This window comes from Dioscorea cayenensis, chromosome 18 (genome assembly GCF_009730915.1).
Source record: "Dioscorea cayenensis subsp. rotundata cultivar TDr96_F1 chromosome 18, TDr96_F1_v2_PseudoChromosome.rev07_lg8_w22 25.fasta, whole genome shotgun sequence".
Taxonomy (NCBI): domain Eukaryota; kingdom Viridiplantae; phylum Streptophyta; class Magnoliopsida; order Dioscoreales; family Dioscoreaceae; genus Dioscorea; species Dioscorea cayenensis.
The window spans coordinates 12,011,494-12,026,730 of NC_052488.1; the positions used below are offsets into that span (position 1 = coordinate 12,011,494).

A 15,237-nucleotide genomic window follows, 5' to 3' on the forward strand; every position below is an offset into this window, starting at 1 on the left:
ATCACTTTCATATGATCTCTTGGATTGGTCTCTATGTTACTAGGCAAACTCCCTTGATGTCTTTCAGAGAGTGACTTCACAATTTGTCCCACTTGGTTCTCCAAGTTGTGCAATGATGTGGTGTGGTTGTGAAGTGTGGCTTTAACTGATTGAAATCTTGTATCCGACGATTGAATGAACTTGGTCAAAGTCTTCTATAAATCGGTCATCCGGTTCTCCAATCCTAAAACTCGATTTTCGATGTTCGGGGCTTGTTGTTGTTGTTGTTGGAAACCCGGTTGTGCCATAGCCTTCTAGTACACTTGATTACTTCAAGAAAGGTTTGGGTGGCTCCTCTAACTTGGATTGTAGGTGTTGCTATATGGATTTCCTTGACCTCTCATTGCATTACCTACAAAATCAACCTGTTCCATGGAAGTGGCACCACCAAAAGAAATCAGGCAATCAGATGGAGCATGTCCTCCCCCACACCCAGTGCAAACTCATCACTGGCGCCCCTCTAGGAGAAGTTAGAGTGTCTAACTTCTTGCTCAATGATTCAACTTAGGCGGCTAATGATGTAACTACATCAATCTCATGAAGTCTGGCTACCTTTTTTCTGTATCAATCTCAATAAGATATCAAGCTTCTTCGGGAGTCTTGATTCTTTGTGAGTCTTACTTCTTCGGAGTTTAAACCTTTATATAAGGTTTGGATGATCATCCACCTGGGGAACCTATGCTGAGTATATTTCCACAAGAGATCCTTGAACCTATCCCATGTATCAAAAAGTGACTCCAATTCCGTTTGCACAAAAGAAGATATTTCATTCATGAGCTTCACAGATTTTCCAAGAGGGAAATATCGGCAAAAAAAGCTTTAATTGTCATATCCCAAGTATTGATCGATGCTCTAGATAATTAATACAACTACTGATTTGCCCTCCACTTCAAGGACCTCAATTTGATGGCATTATCCATAACCCCATTAATCTTGAGCATGACGTACACTTCCAAAAAATTCTCGATGTGGTTGTTTGGATCCTCATCGGCCAAACCATTGAACTGTGCCGACTGCTGTAACATCTGGTGAAGTCTGGCTTAAGCTCAAAATTCTAAGCTGTAATTGGTGGCCTCACAATACTAGATTGCGTGGCAAGAACTGCAGGTCTGGCATAATCTGAGAGTATCCTCTGGTGCTCATTCTGTTCTGCCATATTATTAGACCCTTTACCTTCTATCTTAGCTTGATTTAATTGTTCTTGTATAGGTTCTTTTCCTTGTCTATGAATTCTTCTTCTAATATCCAAATCACCTTCAACCAATACCGAAGGGTTTCCTCAAGTCATAACCTAGAGCTGTAACCACAGAAAGAAAAACAAATCAGAATGATGGAAGAATAAAAAAGTGTGAAATAGAACAAGTGATGAATAGCTAAAATAGCAAAATGCAAAATGCTTCCAAAATGCCTATTCCTCGGCAACGACGCCAAAAACTTGACACACCACTTGAGTGTGTATACAGCAAGTGTTCGGGTTGTCGAATTAATAAAGTACCCTAGTGAGTGGGTAGTCGTATCCACCTATTTAACTATAGTGAAAAGTTGTGTGAACAATATCAATGCAAATAAAAGTAAAGAAAAGAAAAGAGGCGCAATAGGGATAAGGAGAGGTAATCGATAGAGAGATGGGGCACCTGGACATTACTTACTAGGGGACTATTATTTCAAGTGCAAGATTAATCATTATCCCTCCTAACTGATGCTTAACAAGTCGTGGACATCCAAAGACACATGGTCGCAAACCTAAGGTCAACCAAGAGTAACCCTACACTATGCCCTGGCGAAAAGGGATACTCTCGATGTCTCACACTGTGTGGGGTTCCATGAAGCTCTAGGGACTCCAAGTGGTAAACCCTATTCCCTAAAATAGATCTAACCCTTTGGTCCAGTCAAAAGACCCCTAGTCACGATTAAGCCCAGCACTAAGGATTACTTTAACATTTCACTCTGTTGCTTGCACAACCAAACACCATAGGAGTTTGTCTCTTAGCACTTCACTCTATCATGATCGTAAAGAACTCTTGGAATGTAAAGGTAGGATAAACCATAACTTAACAGAAAGGAGACGTTCCGCTACCTCTCGACTCATCCTCTCGACCCTCTCCAGTCTTGCTTTGTCTAATCCTAATGGAGTGTTACTCATCCACAAGGATTAGCAAGATGGATTCTCAACCCTAGTGTCACTCTAAGGAGAAATCAATGCAACAAGCATTCAAGGATGGAACTCAATTAAAACATCAATTAAAGAAGCATAATAAAGGTCAATGAAACAAAATCATCCTAGGGTTTGCAAGTCCAAGCACCCACTAGGGGTTTAGCTCTCTATGGAGCAATACACAATCAATAATGAAATCTATAGTGAAAACATGCAATCCATAGATAAAGCCCCCTTCTAGTCCATATCGATGGTTGTGTGGAGCTGCCTCGTCTTCTCCAAAGGTTCCCTTGTCAAGCCTAGGGCACACCTTGCTGAATCGGTGCCGATGAAAGCTCCCTTAATAACTCTCCTCCAAAGAAACATGATTTCAAAGGCCATAAAACCGCTCCAAAAACCTAGGCAAAGCCTCTCCAGACCGTAGCTGTGAGCGCCGTATGGATTTCTAGAATTTGCTTTCCTGCGAGCTGTGAATAGTAACTTCTATAGTAATTTTGCTACATTGATTTGCTATAGTAAACTGCTGTAGTACTTCACCAAAATGCTCCCGAATCCACTCTTTTCATTGAGGCCACATGAATGGACACACATCAATGTAGTAGATCGTGTTGTGTCTTCAATGAAATCACATTGACAAAGATCTTGCTAGTATTGCACAAGTCAGAACACATGAGTGTGACTGCTTTTGTGCCTCTCCACTTTCTGTATTCACTTAAGCACAAGGGAGGTTAGCACACACCCACATGTATTTGAGCACAACTTGTGTCTTCACATTTGTTCAATCCAAGACTTCATCAACAAATGCATCAATGATCTACTTTTGGTTCCTTTCTTCCAAAATTGTCTCCACAACCCTACATACACAAAAGAACACATATACACATGAATAAGCGATAAACTCAGAGAAAAGTATTGCTCAATGTAAGAAAAGAATACTTCATATTACTTATACACAAGCACTTATCAACAGGTATGTTCAAGTGTTTCATAATTGTCAAAGGTTAAGAAATCTCTACCGTCAAGGGTAAATTCCTCAAAATGCTATATTGGCTTGCAAGATATTTGACATGTGGGGCATTGATTTCATGAGGCCATTCCCTAGTTCATTTGCTAATACATACATTCTAGCGGAAATTAATTATGTGTAAAAATGGTTTGAGGAGTAAGCCCTACCTACTAATGATACTATAGTGGTTAGAAGGGGCACAGAAAAAAACTTGTCGCGCCGAGCCGGAAAACCATAACTTGCCTGCACTGTAGTGACCCGATTATAGTTCAAAGGATTTCAAACCTGTGACTCGGCGGGTTAACCCGTGGGGTAATTTGGGTCAATCAACCCATCAGGTTGACCAGGTCAACCTAAGGGTTGGTTTTTTTATTTTTTATTTGTTTCAAAACCCCTTTTATTGGAAAAGTTGCTCATGGGATTCGAACCTTTGATCTCATGTTGGAAGCCCAAAAACCAAATCAGTTGACCTACAACTCAGCTTGTAACATTTGTAAGGAAAAAGTATATATATATAAATAATTGTAGAATGTTGATTTTACTTGCAAGCATCAATATAAATATGAATTTCAATGTTTTTCAATAGTATCTAAATAATGAAAACTTGCACTATATTCTTTAGATTAATTATAAAATATATTTTGGTGTTTTATGTTCGAAAGCCTTAAAGCAAATGATTTTTTTTTTCTTTAATGACAACATGATGACTATAATAATGACAAACCTTTAGAATTCAAAAGTAATGTTAAGGGTAAGAACCCATTTTAATTATAATAATAGATAACATGGCAACTTCGATGTAAAGAAAAAGAACTATATGAGTTTTAATTTCTCTCATTTAAGAAAATACATTGATAACTTAATTCAATAAGTATACAAATTATGTACAAGTCTTTTATCTTTTTTAAATCATTTTGACTTTTCTTACGTTTTTCTAAATTATTAGAATTTTATTATTTTTTTCTTATTTTTAAGATTAAATTTAAAAAGTTGGCTTTGTGATTTAGTTTTATTAATTAATTTTTAAATTCAATAATCAAAACAACCATAGGTCAAGTGGTTGAAGTGTTGTTTGTTTTGATGCGAGTCCTTGGTTTGAATCCCATACATCACATTTTTTTTATATTCTTCCTACAAATTAAAAGCTATAATATAGTTTAATAATACAATATTATTAAAAAATAATAAAAACCTACCGGGTCAGACAGGCGTGGCCTGCACTTGTTGATTTTTGGGGTCAAACGGGCGGGGCACGGTTCATCTTAGTGATTAACTTAACTCAGCGGGCCTACTTGGTCAATTACTCGGCCCGGTGTGTCTCTTCTGTAGCTTGGGCTGGAAACTAGTCATGCAAATCATGAACCGGACCCGACGGGTCGAGCCCGTCGGGCTCGGTTAACATGCTCGTGGCTTTCTCTAAGAGTGGTTTGATCGCTTAAGAAGTTGTTCTCATGCTTTGACACACCTAGGATCCTCATTAGGAATAGGGGGAACTCATTTTTGTGATGTTCAATTGGACAAGATTCTTAAGAAGTACAGAGTTAATCATCGACCATCCATTCCCCATTGTCCTCAAGCTAGTAACCAAGTGGGGGTTACTAATGGAGAACTCAAGCTAATTCTAGACAGTTCGGCGGAAAACCATAAGAAAGATTGGTCAGAGAAGTTAGATGAAACTCTTTGGGCCTAAAGGACAACTTAAAAAACACCCATTGGAACAACCACATATAGGCTAGTGTATGGAAAAGCTTGTCACCTTCCAGTTGATGTTGAGCATAAGGCATATTGGGCCATCAAAGAAATGAATTTTATTATTCATATAGTAGGTGAGCAAAGGAAACTTCAAATGAATGAACTTGATTAATGGAGAATGAATGCATAAGCAAATTTGAGGTTGTGCAAGGAAAAAACCAAAATATACAATAACAAACATGCAGAGCAAGGTAAACACAAAGGAAGGGGATCAAGCACTTCCTTTCAATTCAAGGTTGAAATCATTATTCCAGGGGAAACTTAAATCAAGATGTTCCAGATCACTCACCGTCACACAAATATTTTCCTATAGTATAGTTGAGATTACTCACTTGGACAAGGCAAATTTGATGTTAATAAAATCAACTAAAAATATATCTTTGAGATGAGTTTTGGCAAAGATATGTGGACAAAATCAAAATTCATGATCCTCATTGATGCAAAACAGGTACATCATGCCCGTGGCATTAAACAAGCATTTCTTGGAAGACAATGCAAGGTTTAATTGTGTTTTAATGTTTTCATTTAGTTTTTCTTAGATTTTCGTTTTTGTGAGTATTAGTTTTTGATACACAATCCCTTGCTAACCGCAAGTGCATGGATCATACAAGTAATAATGTGTATTAAATTGGAATGAGTAGTCAAATCCACAAGGATTGGGAAGCTTGTAGTACTAATTGATCATCTAGTATCTAACCAAATCAAGAGGTTGGGGAGAAAGTGTAAATCTAAGAATCTAGAAAGAAGTAAAAGATTAAAGGGGGCTGGAAATAAGTAGGGAATTGAACTAGATAAGAGACACTAGAATGAAGCAATGCAACGGACTAGTCCCAGTGAGGAATGTGTATTGACTCCTATAATAACTATCGGGTACATATTCTTGGATCGATGGTGATAAGTGTCTAAATGTAGGTGTTTTCATATAATTATCGTATTCACTTTGCATGTATTTTGTGAGGTTTGATGCCAGTTTTATGCTTAATCATCTTCTATTTGCTTTGTAGGGCATAAGGAAGCCATGGAGAACAAGAAGATATCATTTTGGGCAAAAAGAGAAGAAAACAGGAATTTCATACTACCCAGTATGGGGGCCGTGTGCACTGTAGCAGCGGATTGTTTTGGAGTGCTGCCCAGATTTCCATACTACCCAGTATGGGGGCCGTATGCACCCCGCATGGATCGCGAATCTAGGGTTTTTGGGTGCCATACGACCCTCATACGACCCCCATACGACCCGTATGCCTCGGGGGGGTATAAATACCAACTTTAGGGCAGTTATTGGGGACTTTTTTTCAGCTAGGCTTTTTTTCTAGACCTTTTTCTTGGCCGATTTTTGGGGAGACACTTGAGAGGTTTTTTTGAGCGACCTTGGGGAGGAGAAGAAGGGCAAGGAAGCTAGAAGATCATCTAAGCCCAAGGTCCAAGACACTCAAGGCAAGAAGCAACATCATTCAAAGGGGAGATCTACCACGCTTTGATAGAAGGAGACCCAGCTGGCTAGAGGAAGCGCCATTCGGCATTCCTTTTGGCGAGGGAAGCATCATTCGCATACATTCTACCTCCTCCTACACCATTTCATCTAGGAGTGTCACTCATGCTTTTCTTGTGTGTTTTACTTGATTATGTTACTTGTTGTGGGATGATGACACACTAGACCCCCAAGGCCACCGGGTGTTGGTGAACCTTGGGGGTTATCATGTATTTTTGGATGATTACTTGTTAATTCTTTGCTTGGGTAAGTTTGAGATCTAATCCATTGTTTACATGCTAAGTGCTACATTAAGGAGAAATCCGTAGCTCTTTTATGAGTGATGCATGTAGATGTGACTTGCTCGCATGTATTAGATCATGAATAGATTAGAAGGGGATACTTGTATCATCACGCCGAGAAATTGGGTGTTTGGTAGCCCTCCATGTAGGTTTAATCCGAAGAAGAGTAGGTTCATTCCTAAGCGAGATTTCCTCATACTTAATGCAATCGTAGGGATGTAGATTTGGGAGAAATTCCTATCTATGTTCGTATGGGACTAGTGTTCAATCGCCGAGAAATTGGGGTTGTTCTAAACTTGGAATCTCATGGTCCATTTTACCCTTGCATCTTTAAATCATCATCCATGTTGCATGATAACCCCTCAAGGGGATCCACATCCATAGGCCTTTGCATTATTTTGTATTTCTTGCTTGCCCATTGCTTGTTCTCTCTAATTTGATCATAATCTCATTTTAGTTTTAATTGGTTTAGTAGAGTAAAAATCCATCATTTGAGATCTTAGGCTAGATAATAGCTCGAGAAGGAGTAATAGGAGATCCTTAGCCCCGTGGAATACGATCCTCGTGTCTTCACGCGAGGTATTACTTGGCGATCCCGTACACTTGCGGGGAAGCAATCAGATGGGTAATGCTAACTTGGAAGGCTCCACACCATATGATATGAATATGAAGTGTTCTTTCCTTATGATGAGCATTACTTTTCTCCGGTTTTAACGCTAATATGTGTGCATTTATGTTACTTTCATGCATATATGGTTGTGAAGCTGAAGGTTAAAAAAAGAAGCCAATGTAGATCGTGAATGCACCATTTGGAGGAAGTCTTGAGAAGATTTAAACGTGAAGACATAAGTCGGGTTTAAGATGTGAGAATGTGTGCCAACCTCTTTGCATTAAGTTAGCACAACGATTTGGAGGGCACAAGGGCAGTCACATTCAAGCATTCCGGCTTGTGCATGTATAGCAAGATCTCAACCAGCATGTCCATTTATTGAATAAGCAAAGAGATCTACGGTGTAAACGTGTGCCCGTTGATGTTACCTCGATAAAAACATGGTTTCGGGAAATACTGTAGTAGGATACTGTAGCAAACACTATAGCAAATACTATGTTGGTACTATTTATAGCCGACCAAAGAAAGAGTAAAATAGAGAACCACACAGGCGTATGGAAATTCCACACACCAGTGAGAAAAATCCACAGGGGCGCCCACATGGGTGTGTGGATTCCCGATTCCAGCCGTATTTAAGGCCTCTTTCAGCCCCGATTTCATTATTCTTTTCTCCAACTTTTCCCCAACTTGAGAGAGGACTGTGGCTAGGGTTTTGAGAGGTATTGGCTAGGGATTTGTAGAGGTTCTACGGCTCTGACATCGTGCTCCGTTTGGAAGAAGGTTAGTGGGAGAGCTTTCATCGGCACCGATCCGGCGAGGTGTATCCTAGGCCGGACAAAGGGACCCTTGCACGAGTAAAGGACTCTCCACAAGACCATCGCCACGACTATTGAGGGGGTTTTCTATGGATTCTTTGCTTTTAAATTTCATATCATTGATTGTAATTAGCTCCATGGAGAGCTAAACCCCGTAGTGGGTACTTGGATATTTGTGAACCCTAGGATGTATTCGTTTCGTTGAACCTTTTTATTATGCTTTCAATTAATTGATGTTTTATTCGAGTTCCAATCTTGTATTCTTGATTGTGTGAATACTACCTTAGAGTGACACTAGGGTTGGGAGTTCTTGTTGGTAACTCTTGTGAGTGAGTGACACACCACGAGAGTTAGATAAAGCTAGATTAGAGAGGGTTGAAAGGGTAAGTCGAGAGATGGCGGAGCATCCCCTTTCCACTCCGGTGTGATTTATTCTACCTCCATTTCTTTGAGCTCTTTTCAGTCATAGTAGAGTGAATTGGCTAAGGGATGACCTTCCACTAGGGCTTAGTCGCAGCGGCAACGGAGTGAAGCGTTGAAGTGATTTTAGCACCTATGGCTTAATTGTGACTAGGGACCTTCCACCTCAACCAAAGGGTTAGGTCTACATCTAGGAAGAGGATTTATCACTTGGAATCCCTAGAACTCATTGCGATTCTATATGAGTGTAAGGTTGACAGGTTATTCAATTTCTCCTCCCGAACAAGTATAGAGTTAGGCATGATTGACCATAGATTTGGGACCATGTATTTAAGGATCTCCATGACTCATTAATGCATTAGTTAGAAAGCATAATAGAGGGTTTTTACACTTGAAACGATTGTCCTAGGTGGAACAATATCCGGGTACCCCACTTATATCTATTGCATTACCTCCCTTTTACTTGCACTCTTTCTCTTATTTCTTTTACTTTTGTTACATCACATTTTGTCACACAAATCACAATTCAATTTTTGTTTAGTTAAGAAACAATTTAAGTGTTTTTATTCCCTACTCTTTGTGGATACGATTCCCACTGATCTGGGATTTATTACTTCAACAAACCCGTGCACTTGCGGGACATACGCAAGGGGAGCTGTCAGTCGGGTAGTCAAATCCATATGGACTATAAATCTCTCTATACTCGTTGATTTCCAAGTATCTAACTGAATCAAAAGGTTGTGAGAATTCTATCTAAGAGGCTAAAGTAAGAAAAGGGGGGAAAGGATTGAACAAAGTTTAGAACTAGGTTAATGATCAATAGGAAGAGCAGCACCCCGGAGTACTCTCCTCGATAAATGCAATTACTCCTATAATGACAAACCGGTGCATCTCCTCAGACTAAGGATAAAACCCTAATGCTTAGGGTTTGACACCATATGCTTTATCTCTAGGCATCCACTTGACCCCGTTCCCATATGTGTATCGTAACTAGATAGATTTCTCAATGATAAAACTATGCCAAATATGCACATCAAGTTTTTCAATCACAACTATGGCAGGACTACACATCGAGTTTTACTAATGTAACTATGGAAACCTACACATCAAGTTTTGTAACTACAACTATGGTAATCATGCACATCAATTTTTGCATCACAAGATAAAACATAGAAAGAATCACAGTGAAACTCCATAGTCAAAATATTATGAAATCAAAGCATTACAAGTCAAGGTTCATAGCCCGTGGCACCGAATGATGCTTAACTCTTCATGGTCTTACAAAACAAATAAAGAGAAAGGGCATAAAACAAAAGAGAATCCATGAAGTGCATTATTGCTTCCCAAATCTTATTAAAGAATGCCCAATGAAGTTGCTACCAACTTTGCTCCACTCCATTAGTTTATTCTCGGCTAAGATCTATGCTTAATCACCACCAGGAGCAATCCCAACCATTGTCAAGAAGAATAGAAATCGAATCCGCCCTTATAACCCTAACTTTAGGCTTCAAAAGGTTGTTCCCAGTGGAAGCCTGACCTTATTTTCAGCTGTGCTCTTGACCTTACTCTTTATGGCATGTCTTGCGATGTGTTTTTGGCATGATGAGTAGCAGACCTGTAATCTTTAAGGGTAGAATCATGGGCTTACTTCTTGATAATGCTTCCAGTGAACAATCGTTCTTACAACCTTGATCTTGTGCTTCCTTTCTTATGAAAAATCCTATAAACTACATGAGCAGATGCATATGCGTGCTTCCCCACTATGTTTCCAGTGCATGACCATGCTTTGAGCTCTAAAACCATGCTTCTCTTCTTGTGAAAAATTTTACTAAGTCCTGAAATTTGAAATTTCAGATGCACGAGTGTGCTCTCTGACTGTGCTTCCCATGCTATACTGCAATTGAGCTCTTTTGCACCAAGTTCATTCTAAAACTGGTTCTCTTATCCCAAGACCCACTTGCCTACACAATTAAGCACAAATAATCAAAGTAGTATTGAATCACACATAATTACATGTTAAGAGATAAACTAATCATGCAAATAGGGTATGTAAAATGTCTATATAACATGAACTCTTCACCATATGCCCTATCTCTAAGCACACACTCAATCCCAATCCCCTATGTGTGCCTTAACTAGCAATCATTACAACTATGGCAATTATGAGCACTAAAATTTCTAAACATGATAAAACATAGAAGAATCCAAGAAAACTCCATAGCTAAAGTAAATTAGTAAATCAAATACACAACATCTCAAGGTTCATAGATCCAAGGTACTAGAGAATGGTTTAGCCTCTCTTGAATTCACGTGACATATAAAAGATAGAGAAAACAAACGTGAACAGCTACACCTAAAGCCTGTCACTCAGTAGCTCATGGACATTGCAGGTCAGCCCCACTGACTGGACTATAAGTCAATTGATAGTTTGAGTTTCCCCAAACTCTAATTGGTTGAGTCGGGTGTACCATTCCTAGTGAAATAGTTCACTAAAATATTGAGGGAGTGGCTGAGGCTCTAAGGTGGCCGTTAGCATTGGTGAGGTGTAGCCGAGGATGACTCTCCCCTCTACTTCTTTTCCCTATGGGTAATCTTCTTCGAGTTTACCATTTGTTGCACAAGATAACTGAGTTAAAATTGGCAAAATAGTATGACAAATAAGGAAATAGTGAACTACACGGCCATGTACACATCCATTTTTCTTTGACTAAGATCGTGTATCTCTGATTTTGGCTAGATAAACACTAAGACAAAGAAATACACTGGTAGGTACACGACAATGTATTTCAAACTGGGGCAATGTATCACCTGTGTTCAGTGAAAGGGTCTCCAACCCGAGAGTTACAAGGGCGAGAACATGCCCATGTATCTCAAGCTGAGGTGTGTACCTTAAATTTCTTTTCTAAAACCCCCAAGCTAGAGATTTACACGGGTGAGAACACGCTCGTGTATCTCTACTTAGGACCGTATATCCTAATTTAGTGCCTAAAATGTTCTAAATAGATATATACATGGGCAAGAACACGGCCATGTATTTTTGTCTTGGGCCATGTATGTGCCATCTTCCTCTCTAGATGGCGGAAACATGCTCGTGTATCTCATTAGGCCATGTTGTTTGAAAACCCTAAGTTCAATCTATGAAATCTCTAGGTGAAATCTACAGAACTAAGTTCTAAACAAAACTAGATTTCTCATGCAATTTTTCAAACAAAAGAATGAAAAAAAAAAGATCAAGAGAAAGTGATAATAAATTTGAGTAAAACTCACTGATAGGCAATGGTGAGGTTAGGGTTTTGAGAGGAGAGAAATGCGAGGAATGCCACGAAGAACAAGCTCCAAGGATTCTAAAATCATCTGCAACACAATCAAGAGTGAAAACAATGGAGAATGGAGAGGTTTAGAGAGTTTGTGAGTAGTAGAAATGCGAAAAGAGAAATTGGGAGCAAATAATGAAGAAGGCAAATAGTGCAACTTCTTTCTATCTTAAGTACACGGCCAAAAGAACACTATCGTGTAGTTCTTCCTGTGACCATGTACTCATGCATAAAGTTGCCAGTGGTCATGCACATGCAGGCAGAGTGCAAGAGTGGAGACTCTCACCAGGTGCTACACATCTGTGTAATTTTGATCATGTATCTCTCCAGCTGCCCGTGTAAATCACTGTCAAGAAGACAAGCATCCACTAACTCAAATTAGAAAGTTACACAGCCATGAACACATTTGTGTATTTCTCTTCAAGCCTATATAGTTCTCGTTTTACCAAATCAGTGCATTAAAAAACAGACAAAGAAATTCACTGCCTATTACACGGCCATGTAAAGCCTGTATATTCTCCCAGAATACAAATGTCCTATTGTCACAACTCAAATGGATCTAAATTCATTCAAATGTCAAAGAACAACAAAGATAGGGCATTCAGAACAATTTTGTGCTATAGACAAGGACCTAATAGCATGCAAATTGCAATAAGAATTGATTCAAGAAATAATTTTTTCAAAACTCATAAAAATGAGCTAAAATATGAAAACTAAAACAAGAAGCTTGGGTTGCATCCCAATAGGCACTTATTTTACGTCACTAGATTGACATACCTACAAAAATCAAGGAAGCTCATAAAGATAGAGCTCTCCTTTACACTCATAATTAGTTTCACAACCCAAGTGAGCAATAGGCTAAAGAATATAAATGATCTCTCTGGGAAAATAATTATGGTTAGAGTTGGATGAAATTGAACCCTCGGCACAATCTATAGTGACACCAAAATGATGTTGGCACTTCTTCATTTCTCTTCACATTGGAGGTTGCAGCAATGACTCCTTCTCGAAAACCACTATCACATCCACATTTTGAGCTAAATCTTGAGCTTTTTTAAGTAATGCATCAAATGGGTCTTCCTTCATAATTTATACGCACATTCAGAAATAACATCATTGGTAACTGACAAGTCCCCCTTGCTTATATCCCGCAAGTGCACGGGTTTGTCGAAGTAATAATCCCGGGTGAAGGGGGTCGAATCCACAGGGAGTAGGGAATGAAAATACTTAATTTGGTTCTTAGCTATGTGGAAGATCAATAATGATTGGTGTGAAATTGATTCAATTATCAATAATAAAAGAAACAAGTGAGAGAGCAAGAATAAAGAAAAAGGGTAAGGCAATAGATAAAGATGGGGTTCTCGGATGATGCTTCACCTAGGAAAATCGTTTCAAGTGCAAGAACTCTCTATTATGCTTCCTAATCGATGCAATGGTGAGTCGTGGAAATCCTTACATACATAGTCCCAAATCTAAGGTCAACTATGCCTAACTCTATTCATGTCCCGGAGGAGAGATTAAGTAACCTCTCAACCTCGCACTCGAATAAAGTTGCAATGGGCTCTAGGGATTCCAAGTGATAAATCGCTTCCTAATTATAGACCTAACCCTTTGGTCCCGGCGGAAGGTCTCTAGCCACAATTAAGCCCTAGATACTAAGATCCCCTCAACGCTTCACTCCATTGCACGCGCAACTAAGCCCCAGCGGAGCTTCATCCCTTAGACCATTCACTCTATTATGGCCGCAAAGAACTCAAGGAACGGAGGTAGAATCTATCATGTCGGAGGGGAAAGGGGACGCTCCTGTACCTCTCAACTCACCCTCTCAACCCTCTCCAACCTAGCTTTGTCTAACGCTCGTGGTGTGTCACTCACTCACAAGGTTACCAACAAGAACTCTCAACCCTAGTGTCACTCTAGGGAAAATGTTCATACAATCAAGCATTCAAGGTTGGAACTCACAATAAACATCAATTTATTGAAAGCATGATAAAGAAGTTCAATGGAACGAGTACATCCTAGGGTTCATAATCACCCAAGTACCCACTAGGGGTTTAGCTCTCCATGAAGCTAAGTACAATCAAAGAAATTGAATGTAAAAGCAATGAATCTATAAAGAAACCCCCTCGATAGTCATGTCGATGGTCTTGTGGAAAGTCCTCTACTCGTCGTCCAAAGATTACTTCATCCGGTATAGGATACGCCTCGATCGAAGCTCCCCTACCAACCTTCTTCCTAATGGAATCACGATGTCAGAGCCGTAGAACCTCTCCAAAACCTTGGCCAATACCCCTCGAAACCCTAGCCGAAACCCTCTCGCAAGTTGGGGAAAAGATGGAGAAAAGAATGCTGAAATCGAGGCTTAAATCGGCTTTAAATAGGGCTGGAATCGGGCGACTACACGGGCGTGTTTGATGTCACACGCGCCCGTGCGGAATTTCCACACGGGCGTGGATAATTTCCACACGCCCGTGTGGATTCTCTGTTTCTTTGATTTCTCGGCCGGGCTGCTACAGTACTTGCTACAGTACCTTCTGCAGTACTCTGCCTGAAATACTCCCAAATTCCATACATTCATTGGGGTAATGCAAACGGGCACACGTTTACGTCGTGAATCACTTGCTTCTTCAATGATGTATATGTTGGTGGATCTATTGTTCTTATATGCATAAATCAGAATGCTCGAGTGTGACTGCCTTTGTGCCTCTCCAAATGAATGTGCTCACTCGAATACGAGGAGGTTGGCACACACTCTAGCATCTCACACCTGACCTATGTCTTCGCATTTGAACCTTAGCAAGATCTCCTCCAAAATAGGTGCATTATGATCCACATTGGCCTATTTCCTTCATACTCGACCTCACAACCCTACCTGCATAAAAGTAACTTAAAAACACACATATTATTGTAAAAACCTGAGAAAAGTAATGCTCAACATAAGGAATGAACGCTTCGTATTCATATCGCACAAGCACTTATCAGTAACATCAACCAAAAAACAAATATCATCCTCAGTAGATGAGTGTCTTATGGACCGGTGAAGTTTGAAGACAACTTTCTTTTTACCAACTTTCAACACCATTTGTCCATCATTCACATCAATTAGAGCTTTGGATGTTGCAAGAAATGGATGGCCCAAGATCAAAGGTAGTTCCAACTCTTCATCAATATCAAGAATAAAAAAAGTTAACTGGGAAGATAAATTTATCTAGTTTTACAAGTATATCTTCGACCATACCCCTTGAGTGACATATCAATCGATCGGGCAACTGAATTATCATCATGGTTGGAGTTGGCTTGCCTAACCCCAAATTCATGAAGATTTTATAGGGTATTATATTAATGCTTGTACCTAT

At 39.5% G+C, this 15,237-nt stretch overlaps 1 non-coding gene across 1 annotated transcript; it reads left to right on the top strand.

The window, feature by feature from the left end:
* Positions 1 to 712: 712 nt before the first annotated feature.
* LOC120283104 lies at positions 713 to 819 on the top strand. Its single transcript, XR_005543105.1, has one exon. It is a non-coding gene; the product is annotated as a small nucleolar RNA R71 (small nucleolar RNA).
* The last annotated feature ends 14,418 nt before the right edge of the window (positions 820 to 15,237 follow it).